This window comes from Triticum aestivum, chromosome 5D (assembly GCF_018294505.1).
Source record: "Triticum aestivum cultivar Chinese Spring chromosome 5D, IWGSC CS RefSeq v2.1, whole genome shotgun sequence".
Lineage (NCBI taxonomy): Eukaryota > Viridiplantae > Streptophyta > Magnoliopsida > Poales > Poaceae > Triticum > Triticum aestivum.
The window spans coordinates 137,025,252-137,042,785 of record NC_057808.1 but is presented as its reverse complement, the minus strand read 5'-3'; the positions used below and the strand labels follow the sequence as shown (position 1 = coordinate 137,042,785).

At 47.1% G+C, this 17,534-nt stretch overlaps 1 long non-coding RNA gene across 1 annotated transcript; it reads right to left on the bottom strand.

Moving 5' to 3' along the window:
- Positions 1-8,311: 8,311 nt before the first annotated feature.
- LOC123124495 (uncharacterized) lies at positions 8,312-9,903 on the bottom strand. The gene is made up of 4 exons (XR_006461102.1): positions 9,680-9,903; positions 9,411-9,596; positions 8,691-8,818; positions 8,312-8,589 (listed from the first exon to the last, which is right to left on the bottom strand). It is a non-coding gene; the product is annotated as an uncharacterized lncRNA (long non-coding RNA).
- Positions 9,904-17,534: the final 7,631 nt, after the last annotated feature.

Here is a 17,534-nt window from a genome sequence, read left to right as displayed (position 1 = left end):
CTAAGCGGGCGCGTGGCCTCGAGCCTGGGGAGGGCTGCGTTCACCTCGCGAGCAAACTGCTTGAAGATGCGCCGGGAGGCTGGGGCCTGAGTGGCACCCAAGATGCAGGCGATGGCGCGAGGTTCCTGGAAGCCCCCAGCCCCCTCGTCCTGGTGGCGGTCGTCGTTCCTCCTTGGTGGTGGTGGCAGCGGAGGGAGGCCGGCGTTGCCCTGAGGCCAGTCCTCACGAGGCTGATCTCTCTAGGCGCCCTCGTGAGGCTGGCTTTGCCAGCGGTCCTCACGAGGCTGGTCGCGCCAGTCCTGGCAGGGGGCCGCAATCGTCCCAACGCCCTCCACTTCTGCCTCCTCCGCGGCCGTAGCCTCAGTCGTTGCACTCGGGGCGTCGACCGAAGCGCCCATCGCGGATGGCCCTGAGCTCCTGACAATCATTGGTGTTGTGGCTGTGTACGTTGTGGAAGGCGCAGAACGGGCAGTTGGGCTTGGATGACTCTAGGTGATCGCAGCCGCACTTCATCTCTGGCTCAACCGCGAGCACGGCCGCCCCCTTGCGCTTCACGTCCTTGGTCTTGGCCTTCTTGTCTCCTGGGTCGGCAGATGGGAGCTCGAGGAGGGAGAGGCGCCCTTCCTCAGCTCTCGCGCACTTGGTCACCATGTTGAACATCTCCAGAGCCGTGCACAGGTCCTCGTGGATGGCAAGCTCCTCCTTCATCCTGACGTCGCAGATGCCCTCGGAGAATGCTGAGATGATGGCCTCGTCCATCACCTTGGGGATCTTGAGGCAAACATTGTTGAAGCGCTGGATGTACTTCTACAAAATTTCTCCCGGCTGCTGCTTGATGCGTCGTGAGTGCCCTGGAAATTGGCAACGAAACGCTCGCGCACCTCGCCCTAGGAGGAGATCTATCCTGCGGGCAGGTTCAGGAGCCACGAGCGTGCGCCATCCTTGAGGGTCATGGGAAACCAATTCGCCATGACCTTTTCATCGCCGTTGGCCGGCTCGATGCTCAGCTCATAGAGCTGCAGGAACTCAACAGGGTCGAGGGTGCCGTCGTAGCGCGGAGGCAGGTCAGGCTTGAACTTGATGGGCCAGACAACGCTGGGCAGCTCGGGGGTGAGGGCGAGGCAGCCCGCGGTGGTCACCGGAGCTCGTCGTGGAGGTGGAGCCTGGTCTTGGTATCCATGCGCCGCTGCCGCAGGCGGCGCGCGGTCTTGACGTGGTGGTGCCGGGAGTGCAGGAGCGTCCCCTTGCGGCCGCTGGACCTCTTGGCAGCTTTCTTCTTCACGCGCGGGCGCCTTGCGCGGCGGGTAACGCCGCGGGGCCGCACATCTTTGTCCGAGGGCGACATCTTGACGAGGAGGTGGTGGAGGCGCTCCATGGGCTACGTCGCCCGCGGCGGGAGGCGGGCGCTGTAGCGAGAGAGACGGTGCTGGAGAGACCCCAGCGGCGCTGACGAGCTCGGCGATGCGGTCCAGCCAGTCCTCGTAGAGGTCGTCGACCGGGCGGTAGCGCAGGAGCTCGCGCGCCATGAGCAGCGCAGCCTGCGCGTCCGCGTGCCCGCGATGAGCGTGGGGTGATGAGCCGGCCGGAGTTAGCGGCGGGGTGGCGGTGCGTCCGTCCCTCCGCACGGAGGGGTGCGGTGACGAAGCTATTGGGGAACGTAGTAATTTCAAAAAAATCCTACGCACACGCAAGATCATGGTGATGCATAGCAACGAGAGGGGAGAGTGTTGTCCACATATCCTCGTAGACCGTAAGCGGAAGCGTTATGACAACGCGGTTGATGTAGTCGTACGTCTTCACGATCGACTGATGCTAGCACCGAAAGTACGGCACCTCCGCGATCTGCACATGTTCGGATCAGTGACGTCCCACGAACTCACGATCCAGCAGAGTGTCGAGGGAGAGCTTCATTAGCACGACGGCGTGATGACGGTGATGATGAAGCTACCGGCGCAGGGCTTCGCCTAAGCACTACGACGATATGATCGAGGTGGATTATGATGGAGGGGGGCACCGCACACGGCTAAGAGATCAATGATCAACTTGTGTGTCTATGGGGTGCCCCCTGGCCACGTATATAAAGGATGGAGGGAGGAGGAGGCCAGCCCTCATAGGGCACGGCCAAAGTGTGGAGTCCTACTAGGACTCCCTAGTCCTAGTAGGATTCCACCTCCCACATGGAATAGGAAAAAGGGAAGGGAGAAGGAGAAGGAAGGAAGGGGCCGCCCCCCTTTCCCTAGTCCAATTCAGACCAGTCCATGGGGAAGGGGCGCGGCCACCCTTGAGGCCTTTCTCTACTTTCCCTATGGCCCATTAAGGCCCAATATGAATTCCCGTAACTCTTCGGTACTCCAAAAAATACCCGAATCACTCAGAACCTTTCTGATGTCCGAATATAGCCTTCCAATATATCGATCTTTACGTCTCGACCATTTTGAGACTCCTCGTCATGTCCCCGATCTCATCCGGGACTCTGAACAAACTTCGGTCATCAAATCACATAACTCATAATACAAATTGTCACAGAACGTTAAGCGTGCAGACCCTACGGGTTCGAGAACTATGTAGACATGACCGAGAATCATCTCCGGTCAATAAGCAATAGCAGAATCTGGATGCTCATAGTGGTTCCTACATATTCTACGAAGATCTTTATCGGTCAAACCGCATAACAACATACGTTGTTCTCTTTGTCATCGGTATGTTACTTGCCCGAGATTCAATCGTTGGTATCTCAATACCTAGTTCAATCTCGTTACCGGCAAGTCTCATTACTCGTTCCGTAATGCATCATCCCGCAACTAACTCATTAGTCACAATGCTTGCAAGCTTTATAGTGATGTGCATTACCGAGAGGGCCCAGAGATACCTCTCCGATACACGGAGTGACAAATCCTAATCTCGATATATGCCAACTCAACAAACACCTTCGGAGACACCTGTAGAGCATCTTTATAATCACCCAGTTACGTTGTGACGTTTGATAGCACACAAGGTGTTCCTCCGGTATTCGGGAGTTGCATAATCTCATAGTCTGAGAAACATGTATAAGTCATGAAGAAAGCAGTAGCAATGAAACTGTAACGATCATAATGCTAAGCTAACGAATGGGTCTTGTCCATCACATCATTCTCCTAATGATGTGATCCCGTTCATCAAATGACAACACATGTCTATGATTAGGAAACAAAACCATCTTTGATAAACGAGCTAGTCAAATAGAGGCATACTAGGGACACTTTGTTTGTCTATGTATTCACACATGTACTAAGTTTCCGGTTAATACAATTCTAGCATGAATACTAAACATTTATCATGAAATAAGGAAATAAATAATAACTTTATTATTGCCTCTAGGGCATATTTCCTTCAGTCTCCCACTTGCACTAGAGTCAATAATCTAGTTCACATCACCATGTGATTTAACACCAATAGTTCACATCACCATGTGATTAACACCCATAGTTCACATCATCATGTGACCAACACCCAAAGGGTTTACTAGAGTCAATAATCTAGTTCACATCGCTATGTGATTAACACCGAAAGAGTACTTAAGGTGTGATCATGTTTTGCTTGTGAGAGAAGTTTAGTCAACGGGTCTGCTAGATTCAGAGCCGTATGTATTTTGCAAATATTCTATGTATACAATGCTCTGCACGGAGCTACTCTAGCTAATCTCTCCCACTTTCAATATGTATCTAGATTGAGACTTAGAGTCCTCCAGATCGGTGTGAAATCTTGCATCGACGTAACTCTTTACGATGAACTCTTTGTCACCTCCATGACCGAGAAATATTTCCTTATTCCACTAAGGATAATTTTGATCGTTGTCCAGTGATCCACTCCTGGATCACTATTGTACCCTCTTGCCAAACTCATGGTGAGGTACACAATAGGTTTGGTACACAGCATAGCATACTTTATAGAACCTATGACTGAGGTATAGGGAATGACTTTCATGCTCTTTCTATTTTCTGTCGTGGTCGGGTTTTGAGTCTTACTCAACTTCACACCTTGCAACACAGGCAAGAACTCCTTCTTTGACTATTCCATTTTGAACTTACTTCAAAATCTTGTCAAGGTACGTACTCATTGAAAAACTCTTATCAAGCGTCTTGACCTATCTCTATAGATCTTGATGCTCAATATGTAAGCAACTTTACCGAGGTCTTTCTTTGAAAAACTCCTTTCAAACAGTCCTTTATGCTTTCTAGAAAAATTCTACATTATCTCTGATCAACAATATGTCATTCATATACTTATCAGAAAGGTTGTAGTGCTCCCACTCACTTTCTTGTAAACACAGGCTTCACCGCAAGTCTGTATAAAACTATATGCTTTGAACAACTCATCAAAGCCTATATTCCAACTCCGAGATGCTTGCACCAGTCCATAGATGGATCGCTGGAGCTTGCACACTTTGTTAGCACCTTTAGGACTGACAAAACCTTCTTGTTGCATCATATACAACTCTTCTTTAAGAAATCCATTAAGGAATGTAGTTTTGACATCCATTTGCCAGATTTCATAAAATGTGGCAATTGCTAACATGATTCGGACAGACTTAAGCATTGCTACGAGTGAGAAAATCTCATCGTAGTCAACACCTTGAACTTGTCAAAAAAACTTTTTCGACAAGTCTAGCTTTGTAGATAGTAACACTAGTATCAGCGTCCGTCTTCCTCTTGAAGATCCATTTATTCTCAATGACTCACCGATCATCGGGCAAGTCAATCAAAGTCCATACTTTGTTCTCATACATGGATCCCATCTCAGATTTAATGGCCTCAAGCCATTTTGCGGAATCTGGGCTCATCGTCGCTTCCTCATAATTCGTAGGTTTGTCATGGTCTAGTAACATGATTTCCAGAATAGGATTACAGTACCACTTTGGTGCGGAACGTACTCTGGTTGACCTACAAGGTTCAGTAGTAACTTGATCCGAAGCTTCATGATCATCATCATTAACTTCCCCACTAATTGGTGTAAGCATCACTTGAACTAATTTCAGTGAAGAAATACTTTCCAATTCGGGAGAAGGTACAATTACCTCATCAAGTTCTACCTTCCTCCCACTCACTTCTTTTGAGAGAAACTCCTTCTCTAGAAAGGATCCATTCTTAGCAACGAATATCTTGCCTTCGGATCTGTGATAGAAGGTGTACCCAACATTTTCTTTTGGGTATCCTATGAAGACGCACTTCTCTGATTTGGGTTCGAGCTTATCAGGTTGAAACTTTTTCACGTAAGCATCGCAACCCCAAACTTTAAGAAACGACAACTTGGGTTTCTTGCCAAACCACAGTTCATAAGGTGTCATCTCAACGGATTTAGATGGTGCCCTATTTAATGTGAATGCAGCTGTCTCTAATGCATAACCCCAAAACGATAGTGGTAAATCGGTAAGAGACATCATAGATTGCACTATATCCAATAAAATACGGTTATGACGTTCGGACACACCATTATGCTGTGGTGTTCCAGGTGGCATGAATTTGTGAAACTATTCCACATTGTTTTAATTGAAGACCAAACTCGTAACTCAATATTCGTCTCCGCAATCAGATCGTAGAAACTTTATTTTCTTGTTACGATGATTTTACACTTCACTCTGATTTTTTCTGAACTTTTCAAATGTTTCAGACTTATGTTTCATCAAGTAGATATACCCATATATGCTCAAATCATCTGTGAAGGTCAGAAAATAACGATACCCGTCGCGAGCCTCAACACTCATCGGACCGCATACATCAGTATGTATTATTTCCAACAAGTCTGTTGCTCGCTCCATTGTTCTGGAGAATGGAGTCTTAGTCATCTAGCCCGTGAGGCATGGTTCGCAACCATCAAATGATTCATAATCAAGTGATTCCAGAAGTCCATCCGCATGGAGTTTCTTCATGCGCTTTACACCAATATGACCTAAACGGCAGTGCCACAAATAAGTTGCACTATCATTATTAACTTTGCATCTTTTGGCTTCAATATTATGAATATGTGTATCACTACGATCGAGATCCAACAAACCATTTTCATTGGGTGTATGACCATCGAAGGTTTTATGCATGTAAACAGAACAACAATTATTCTCCGACTTTAAATGAATAACTGTATTGCAATAAACATGATCAAATCATATTCATGCTCAATGCAAACACCAAATAACATTTATTTAGGTTCAACACTAATCCCGAAAGTATAGGGAGTGTGCGATGATGATCATATCAATCTTGGAACCACTTCCAACACACATCGTTACTTCACCCTTAACTAGTCTCTGTTCATTCTGCAACTCCCTTTTCGAGTTACTAATCTTAGCAACTGAACTAGTATCAAATACTAAGGGGTTGCTATAAACACTAGTAAAGTACACATCAATAACATGTACATCAAATATACCTTTGTTCACTTTGCCATCCTTCTTATCCGCCAAATACTTGGGGCAGTCCCGCTTCCAGTGATCAGTCCCTTTGCAGTAGAAGCACTTAGTCTCAGGATTAGGTCCAGACTTGGGTTTTTTCACTTGAGCAGCAACTTGCTTGCCGTTCTTCTTGAAATTCCCCTTCTTCCCTTTGCCCTTTTTCTTGAAACTAGTGGTCTTGTCAACCATCAACACTTGATGCTTTTCTTGATTTCTACCTTTGCCGATTTTAGCATCGCGGAGAGCTTGGGAATTGTTTTCGTCATCCCTTGCATGTTATAGTTCATCATGAAGTTCTAGTAGCTTGGTGATAGTGACTAGAGAACTTTTGTCAATTACTATCTTATCTGGAAGATTAACTCCCACTTGATTCAAGCAATTGTAGTACCCAGACAATCTGAGCACATGCTCACTGGTTGAGCTATTTTCCTCCATCTTGTAGGCAAAGTACTGCCAGAGGTCTCATACCTCTTGACACGGGCATGAGTGTGAAATACCAATTTCAACTCTTGGAACATCTTATATGCTCTGTGGCATTCAAAACATTTTTGAAGTCCCGGTTCTAAGCCGTAAAGCATGATGCACTAAACTATCAAGTACTCATCATACCGAGCTTTGCCAAACATTCATAACGTCTGCATATGCTCCCGCAATAGGTCTGTCACCTAGCGGTGCATCAAGGACATAATTCTTCTGTGCAGCAATGAGGATAATCCTCAGATCACGGATTCAATCCGCATCATTGCTACTAACATCTTTCAATTTATTTTTCTCTAGGAACATATCAAAAATAAATGGGGAAGCTATGCACGAGCTATTGATCTACAACATAGATATGCAAATACTATCAGGACTAAGTTAATGATAAATTTAAGTTCAATTAATCATATTACTTAAGAACTCCCACTTAGATAGACATCCCTCTAGTCATCTAAATGATCACGTGATCCAAATCAACTAAACCATGTCCGATCATCACGTGAGATGGAGTAGTTTTCAATGGTGAACATCACTATGTTGATCATATCTACTATATGATTCACGCTCGATCTTTCGGTCTCAAGTGTTCCGAGGCCATATCTGCATATGCTAGGCTCGTCAAGTTTAACCCGAGTATTCTGCGTGTGCAAAACTGGCTTGCACCCGTTGTATGTGAACGTAGAGCTTATCACACCCGATCATCACGTGGTGTCTCAACACGAAGAACTGTCGCAACGGTGCATACTCAGGGAGAACACTTATACCTTGAAATTTTAGTAAGGGATCATCTTATAAAGCTACCGCCGAACTAAGCAAAATAAGATGTATAAAAGATAAACATCACATGCAATCAAAATATGTGACATGATATGGCCATCATCATCTTGTGCCTTTGATCTCCATCTGCAAAGTACCGTTATGATCTCCATTGTCACCGGCATGACACCATGATCTCCATCATCTTGATCTTTATCAATGTGTCATCACATGGTTGTCTCGCCAACTATTGCTCTTGCAACTATTGCTATCGCATAGCGATAAATTAAAGCAATCATATGGCGCTTGCATCTTATGCAATAAGGAGACAACCATAAGGCTCCTGCCAGTTGCCGATAACTTGAACAAAAGATGATCATCTCATACAACAACTTACATCTCATCACGTCTTGACCATATCACATCACAACAAGCCCTGCAAAAACAAGTTAGACGTCCTCTACTTTGTTGTTGCAAGTTTTACGTGGCTGCTACGGGCTTAGCAAAAACCGTTCTTACCTACGCATCAAAACCACAACGATTTTTCATAAAGTATGCATTGTTTTAACCTTCAACAAGGACCGGGCGTAGCCACACTCGATTCAACTAAAGTTGGAGAAACTGACACCCGCCAGCCACCTGTGTGCGAAGCACGTCGGTAGAACCAGTCTCGCGTAAGCGTACGCGTAATGTCGGTCCGGGCCGCTTCATCCAACAATACCGCCGAATCAAAGTATGGCATGCTGGTAAGCAGTATGACTATTATCGCCCACAACTCACTTGTGTTCTACTCGTGCATATAACATCTACGCATAAACCTTGCTCGGATACCACTGTTGGGGAATGTAGTAATTTAAAAAAAAATCCTACGCACTCTGCTGGTAGTCCTGGAAGTTCTGCAGCTGCTGGGCGATCCTGATGATGTTCACCTGCACACGCACACATACATCATTATTGTCATCTCCATTGCATTATTGTAGATACGTATACATGATTCGAGCATGTGTGTGCGCGTGCGCGTGGAGCTTACGAATTGCACGCCTGTGTCATTGAGGATGCCGACGCCGGTGGACGCGAAGTTGGCGCTGACGAGCAGGTTCTCGCCGCGCATGTAGGGGCTCAGGTACGGCAGCGCGGGCTCTGCCCCGAGGTACTCGCCTGATCAAACATGTGGCAATGTCAAGAACTACTCTCCCAACCGAAAGAGAAATGGCGCAGCGGGGAGGATAACGTAGTGCAGGGCCGGTCCTGAGATTTCATGGGCCCGGGGCTAGGTAACACAAAGGGGCCCTAATGCCACATAAAATATGAGCATTCATATTACCATTTTCTTGCCAAAAGATACTCCGTACACTATAACCTATGTTGCAAACATGTGACCTATCGAAAAAACAGCATCATAAACAGTAAAGGTAAAAGTTGCTCGCTCTTGTGATCTTGTCATCGACACTTATATTTCGAATATTAGGTAAACAAGGTACACTTTCATGCCCACTCAAATTGTTATCATCCTAAAGTTTTCACTTGTTCTTTTAACATTAACTAAAGCTAATTCTGGTTTTTTAACATTAACTAAAGCTAATTCCTCGTAATTCGAAGCAGTTGTATCTATTCTAAAAACTGTCAAATTAGGAGCAGTCTTGCTAATTACTGGAGCAAGGCATGGAAGTAGCAAACAACATATGACAGATGAAATGATGAACACTACTGATTAAATAAAAAATGCAAAGCAAGGCAGGGAACAAGGTACCTGATCTGTACTCACGTGGATGGCTAGAAAATTAGAAATTGCAAGATCTTGTTGCTGCTTACAAGTCACCAACAAAAATCCATGTTCCTCTTTTTAAATCCCAATGAACACGATTAATCAATCGGAGAGCGAGACAGGCAGATGTAGGAGGATGACCAGCACGAACGAACGAATGATTTGAGAAGCCTGTAAAAGGAGGAATGGGATATGCACTACATAGGAAGTATAGTAGATGGGAATCTGTAAAACGCATTACAGCCAAAACTCACAATTAGAGGAAGCGGACGCGAAGAGATGGAATAGAATCCAAGGAAACTGCGCGCGGCGTGCTGCCGTACTGCATGCGCCAAGCTGAGAAATAATCGATCCATCACGAGGTCGTCGGCCAAGCGGCGACGGACGGAGTCCACGAGGCCCTCGCCTCGGCGCGCGTGGTAGGTTCCTGGAGGCGATCGATCACGACCGCAGGGCGCCGTACGCTTCGTCGCCGGTGACAAGTTTGGAGGGAAGAGAGGGATGGAGCGGCGGCGGCGGCGACGGGATGGATCTGCGGTGGCGAAGGGATGGAGGGCGGCGGCAAAGGGATCTGGTGTGCGAGTCGTGCGTGCGACTGGTCGCTCGAGGGCAGGAGGCCTCGCTCGTGCGATTCGTTCTCGGGTTTTTTTTCGCATGTTTTTTTTACAGCTGGTTAATTTTCGTAGATTTTTTCTTCGTCGCTTGTCTCGGGCGCGATCGGTGGTTACCAAATGAAGAGCGCGGGGGCTGGTGGAGGACTCGGTAGGTGGTTTTTTCGGTTCATAGCGGGTCAGCGTGAGGTGGGAGGAGGGAGGAGGTACAAAAAAGGTACCAAAATGAACCAAGTGAGGTGAGACGAAAATAAACCTGGAACGGAGACTACCAACTGAAACATTAGGAGTAAAGATATATGTTGAGCAGGCGGCGCTTGTCTTCCGTGGCGATTACGGTAATGCGAGGCGGGTTTGTGTTTCTCCCTGTTTCGGGCTTGTTTGCGAGGGAGAGCCGTTGCCCACGCTGGCGGCAGCGCCACGCTACCTCCTCTTCCTTCGCCTGGACCAACAACGGCCCAGAGGCCCATGCCTATCGGGCTACAATAATTCGGTACTAGTAGTACTCTTTTTCTTAGGAAAGAAGTATAGTTTTCCCCCTCAAATCTCTATAATTGGTTCAAATTCCCCCTCAAGTCCAAAACCGGATTAATCACCCCCTCAAATCTGTTATACCGGATCAATCAGGCCCCAAGGTGGTATTGGACATGATTTAAGGTGGGTTTGAGTTATTGATGCTGACTGGACAAATAAAAGTCAACTCCGATGAGTCTCCCCCACCAATCATCCTCCTCTCCGGCGGGGTCTGGCCGGTGAGCCCCAGGCCGCATGACGCGGTGCCTGCAAGGTCGTCCATTTGCTCTGCACGGCCTTCCACCATGAGCCTCCTCATCGCGCGGCCTCCAATGGGGAGCAGAGCCGGCGGACGTGGCACCAGTGCTCGCTGTGGTGCGCGAAGACGAAGCCCCAGAGCGGCTCATGCAGAACCGGCGGTGCAGCAGGCCGAGGAAATTGGAGGGGCGGTGATCATCTTGTCAGGGACCTCCACTGCGCGACCGCTGAGAAGTGCTCGAAAAGGTCGGCGTCCGCACCATCCCGTCTGGGTCAAGCTCGAAGAGCTTGGCGGCCGCCTTGGCCTAGGCCGTCTCGTGATGCTTCTTGTCGGCCGTCCGCTCCACCTCATAATCTCCGATGATCGGCCACCACGGTGGCAGTACTAACCTTCGACTAGGAGGTCAGGGAGGAGATCACGAGCCACGGTGCGTGGACCCGCCTCTGCCTGCGCGCAGGAGTACGAGCGGCGCCCAAACGCCGGCAGCTTCCCGAGCGCGCGCACACCGACGATATCCGTCGGCATTTTCTGCGGCAGCCCCAGGGCAGTGCAGTATGAGCACCTGCTAGTCCGGGAGAAGCACGACCTCAGTCTCTGGCAGCAAGGATCGTTAATTTCGGCCGGCCGTCGGCGTGGCGGGCGCAGTAGCCCGCGGACGGCGAAGAGGCGGGCGTACAGCCGACGTGGCGGGACGAGCTGCAGCGCGCGGCCGCGACGAGCAGCCCTGCGGGATCGAGGCGGCTGAAGCAGAGCACTGCTTCGAGAGACATGGTGATGGCCACGGCCGGTAATGAGCGCGCGACACCGCGTGACGGCGTGTCGCCGGCGCGCGTGCAGCTGGGCCGGCAAGCTGCTTATTGCCGGCGCGGATGCATGACCGGTATGGATAGACCGACGACATGTGTCCCTGGCGTACAAGGCCCTTGAAAATGTCAGCGGCGTCGTATGCACAGGCCTCGATTCCACATGGCAGAACGAATACCAAGCAAAGCAATGGGCGCATCTATTGACCAAACCAAAATTTCATACACAATGACGCACTGTGTAAGTTCTTTAGAGTGATTTCCGTTGCCAACCAGTTAATCCGGTCCTCGAACCATCCAACTACTGGTCTATCAAAGAAGAAGAAACATACTACGTATCACCGATCCCAAACGCAGACCATGACAGGAGATTAATCAGTCGATCCGACCAGCCAGCCGGCGCCTGGTCATCATCATCTCAGGCGGCGGGGACACCGAGGAGGTCAAGCGTCGAGTGGCAACGTGCTCGTCTTCGCCAAGGGAGTCAACTCGCGACAAGGCGTGAACCGACGTGGACAATAAGAAGAGAGAAAATAGAAGCAAAGCCACCTTCAATTCTCTCCAAAACCACCCAGGGTGAGATTTATACGGTTTTGCAAAGTTTAGGGGGAAAATAATCCGGTTTTGAAGTTGAGGGGGTTATTGATTCATTAAGGAGGATTTAAGGGGGAAAACCATACTTTTTCCAAATATAAAAAACCGTGAAAACAAATGAAAAACTGGCTTCACTCGCCTCAACTACAAACAATGTCTCATACTTATAAATTATCACAAACGAGACTTTGGCGGAGTGGCTAGCAGCATTAGCTCTCATCCTCTCCCTCGTGCACCTACTTTTTAGATTTTTTTTCACATTTCAAGATGTAATGGCCGGTCCAGTCGGGTTGCTTTGTGCGCAAAAGCTTGACTATTGGACGCACGTGCGTCCAATAGGAGCTCTCCTGAATTTGGTACTAGTACTGCTTGTTTGCAATGTTGGAGAGGGTGCAGTCACGCGCAACGACTATATCTCGCATTCACGGTAGAAAACCCACGCTGGAGCATCTACAACAGTTGAGCCGGCCCATCCGTGCACATTAAAGGAAAAAGAGATTGGAAAGGAGGAGGAAATTTTTTCACATTTCAAGATGTAATGGCCGGTCCAGTCGGGCTGCTTTGTGCGCAAAAGCTTGACTATTGGACGCATGTGCGTCCAATAGGAGCTCTCCTGAATTTGGTACCAGTACTGCTTGTTTGCAATGTTGGAGAGGGTGCGGTCACGCGCAACAACTATATCTCGCATTCACGGTAGAAAACTCACGCTGGAGTGTCTACAACAGTTGAGCCGGCCCATCCATGCACATTAAAGGAAAAAGAGATTGGAAAGGAGGAGAATGCGGGATCAATCCCTAGTCTCCAACGAGATAACCGGCACTGCTAGCCACTGTGTCCGTTTCCCGTCAGTAGTTAGTAGTAGGAGTGTTGGGGAATGCAGTAATTTCAACAAAAAAAATCCTACGCACACGCAAGATCCATCTAGGTGATGCATAGCAACAAGAGGGGAGAGTGTTGTCCACGTACCCTCGTAGACCAAAAGCGGAAGCGTTATGACAACGCGGTTGATGTAGTCGTACGTCTTCATGATCCGACCGATCCTAGCACCGAAGGTACGGCACCTCCACGATCTGCACATGTTCAACTCGGTGACGTCCCATAAACTCTAGATCCAGCTGAGGTCGATGGAGAGTTTCGTCAGCACGACGGCGTGGTGACGGTGATGATGAAGCTACCGGCGCAGGGCTTCGCCTAAGCACTACAACGATATGACCGAGGTGGAAATCTGTGGAGGGGGGCACCGCACACGGCTAAACAATCAACTTGTGTGTCTATGGGGTGCCCCCCTTCCCCGTATATAAAGGAGTGGAGGAGGGGGAGGGCCGACCCTCTCATGGCGCGCCCAAGGGGGGAGTCCTACTCCCGGTGGGAGTAGGATTCCCCCTTCCCTAGTTGGAGTAGGAGAGGAAGGAAGGAGGAGAGAGGGAGAAGGAAAGGGGGGCCGACCCCTCACCCCAATTCGGATTGGGCTTGGGGGGGGGGGGCGCCCCCACCTTGGCCGCCTCCTCCTCTCTCCCACTAAGGCCCAATAAGGCCCATACTCCGGTAAAGGCCCGAACTCACCCGAAACCATTCCGATGTCCAAACATAGCCTTCCAATATATTGATCTTTATGTCTCGACCATTTCGAGACTCCTCATCATGTCTGTGATCACATCCGGGACTCCGAACAACCTTCGGTACATCAAAACACATAAACTCATAATACCAATCATCATCGAACGTTAAGCGTGCGGACCCTACGGGTTCGAGAACTATGTAGACATGACCGAGACTCATCTCCGGTCAATAACCAATAGCAGAACCTGGATGCTCATATTGGTTCCTACATATTCTATGAAGATCTTTATCGGTCAAACCGCATAACAACATATGTTGTTCCCTTTGTCATCGGTATGTTACTTGCCCGAGATTCGATCGTCGGTATCTCAATACCTAGTTCAATCTCGTTACCGGCAAGTCTCTTTACTCGTTCCGTAATGCATCATCCCGTAACTAACTCATTAGTTACATTGCTTGCAAGGCTTATAGTGATGTGCATTACCGAGAGGGCCCAGAGATACCTCTCCGACAATCGGAGTGACAAATCCTAATCTCGATCTATGCCAACTCAACAAACACCATTGGAGACACCTGCAGAGCATCTTTATAATCACCCAGTTACGTTGTGACGTTTATAGCACACTAAGTGTTCCTCCGGTATTCGGGAGTTGCATAATCTCATACATATGAACATGTATAAGTTATGAAGAAAGCAATAGCAACAAACTAAACGATCATCGTGCTAAGCTAACGGATGGGTCAAGTCAATCACATCATTCTCTAATGATGTGATCCCGTTAATCAAATGACAACTCATGTCATGGCTAGGAAACTTAACCATCTTTGATTAACGAGCTAGTTAAGTAGAGGCATACTAGTGACACTCAGTTTGTCTATGTATTCACACATGTACTAAGTTTCCGGTTAATACAATTCTAGCATGAATAACAAACCTTTATCATGATATAAGGAAATATAAATAACAACTTTATTATTGCCTCTAGGGCATATTTCCTTCAGTCTCCCACCTGCGCTAGAGTCAATAATCTAGATTACATAGTAATGATTCTAACACCCATGGAGTCTTGGTGCTGATCATGTTTTGCTCGTGAGAGAGGCTTAGTCAATGGGTCTGCAACATTCAGATCCGTATGTATTTTGCAAATCTCTATGTCTCCCTCCTTGACTTGATCACGGATGGGCGTCTCTTGATGTGCTTGGTTCTCTTGTGAAATCTTGATTCCTTTGCCAAGGCAATTGCACCAGTATTGTCACAAAAGATTTTCATTGGACCCGATGCACTAGGTATGACACCTAGATCGGATATGAACTCCTTCATCCAGACTCCTTCATTTGCTGCTTTCGAAGCAGCTATGTACTCCGCTTCACACGTAGATCCCGCCACGACGCTCTGCTTGGAACTGCACCAACTGACAGCTCCACCATTCAATAAAAATATGTATCCAGTTTGTGACTTAGAGTCATCCGGATCAGTGTCAAAGCTTGCATCGACGTAACCGTTTACGGCGAGCTCTTTGTAACCTCCATAAACGAGAAACATATCCTTAGTCCTTTTCAGGTATTTCAGGATGTTCTTGACCGTTGTCCAGTGATCCACTCCTGGATTACTTTGGTACCTCCGTGCTAAACTAATAGCAAGGCACACATCAGGTCTGGTACACAGCATTGCATGCATGATAGAACCTATGGTTGAAGCATAGGGAATGACTTTCATTTTCTCTCTATCTTCTGCAGTGGTCGGGCATTGAGTCTGACTCAATTTCACACCTTGTAACACAAGCAAGAACCCTTTTTTTGCTTGATCCATTTTAAACTTCTTCAAAACTTTATCAAGGTATGTGCTTTGTGAAAGTCCAATTAAGCGTCTTGATCTATCTCTATAGATCCTGATGCCCAATATATAAGCAGCTTCACCGAGGTCTTTCATTGAAAAATTCTTATTCAAGTATCCTTTTATGCTATTCAGAAATTCAGTATCATTTCCGATCAACAATATGTCATCCACATATAATAACAGAAATGCTATAGAGCTCCCAGTCACTTTCTTGTAAATACATGCTTCTCCAAAAGTCTGTATAAAACCATATGCTTTGATCACACTATCAAAGCGTATATTCCAACTCCGAGATGCTTGCACCAGTCCATAAATGGATCGCTGGAGCTTACACATTTTGTTAGCATCTTTTGGATCGACAAAACCTTCTGGTTACATCATATACAACTCTTCTTTAAGATATCCATTAAGGAATGCAGTTTTGACATCCATTTACCAAATTTCATAATCATAAAATGCGGCAATTGCTAACATGATTCGGACGGACTTAAGCATCGCTACGGGTGAGAAGGTCTCATCGTAGTCAACTCCTTGAACTTGTCGAAAACCTTTCGCAACAAGTCGAGCTTTGTAGACAATAACATTACCGTCAGCGTCAGTCTTCTTCTTGAAGATCCATTTATTCTCTATGGCTTGCCGATCATGGGGAAAGTCAACCAAAGTCCATACTTTGTTCTCACACATGGATCCCATCTCAGATTTCATGGCCTCAAGACATTTTGCGGAATCTGGGCTCATCGTCGCTTCCTGATAGTTCGTAGGTTCGTCATTGTCAAGTAACATGACCTCCAGAACAGGATTACCATACCACTCTGGTGCGGATCTTGCTCTGGTTGACCTACGAGGTTCGGTAGTAACTTGATCAGAAGTTTCATGATCATCATCATTAGCTTCCTCACTTACTGGTGTAGGAATCACTGGAACTGATTTCTTTGATGAACTACTTTCCAATAAGGGAGCAGGTATGGTTACCTCATCAAGTTCTACTTTCCTCCCACTCACTTCTTTCGAGAGAAACTCCTTCTCTAGAAAGGATCCATTCTTAGGAATGAATATCTTGCCTTCGGATCTGTGATAGAAGGTGTACCCCATAGTCTCCTTTGGGTATCCTATGAAGACACATTTCTCCGATTTGGGTTCGAGCTTATCAGGTTGAAGCTTTTTCACATAAGCATCGCAGCCCCAAACTTTAAGAAACGATAACTTGGGTTTCTTGCCAAACCACAGGTCATAAGATGTCGTCTCAACGGATTTAGATGGTGCCCTATTTAACGTGAATGGAGCCGTCTCTAAAGCATAACCCCAAAACGATAGCGGTAAATCAGTAAGAGACATCATAGATCGCACCATATCTAATAAAGTATGATTACGACGTTCGGACACACCATTACGCTGTGGTGTTCCGGGTGGCGTGAGTTGCGAAACTATTCCACATTGTTTCAAATGAAGACCAAACTCGTAACTCAAATATTCTCCTCCATGATCAGATCGTAGAAACTTTATTTTCTTGTTACGATGATTTTCCACTTCACTCTGAAATTCTTTGAACTTTTCAAATGTTTCAGACTTATGTTTCATCAAGTAGATATACCCATATCTGCTCAAATCATCTATGAAGGTAAGAAAACAACGATACCTGCTGTGAGCATCAATACTCATCGGACCGCATACATCAGTATGTATTATTTCCAACAAGTCCGTTGCTCGCTCCATTGTTCCGGAGAACGGAGTCTTAGTCATCTTGCCCATGAGGCATGGTTCGCAAGCATCAAGTGATTCCAAAAGCCCATCAGCATGGAGTTTCTTCATGCGCATTACACCAATATGACCTAAACGACAGTGCCACAAATAAGTTGCACTATCATTATTAAACTTATATCTTTTGGCTTCAATACTATGAACATGTGTATCACTACTATCAAGATTTAGTAA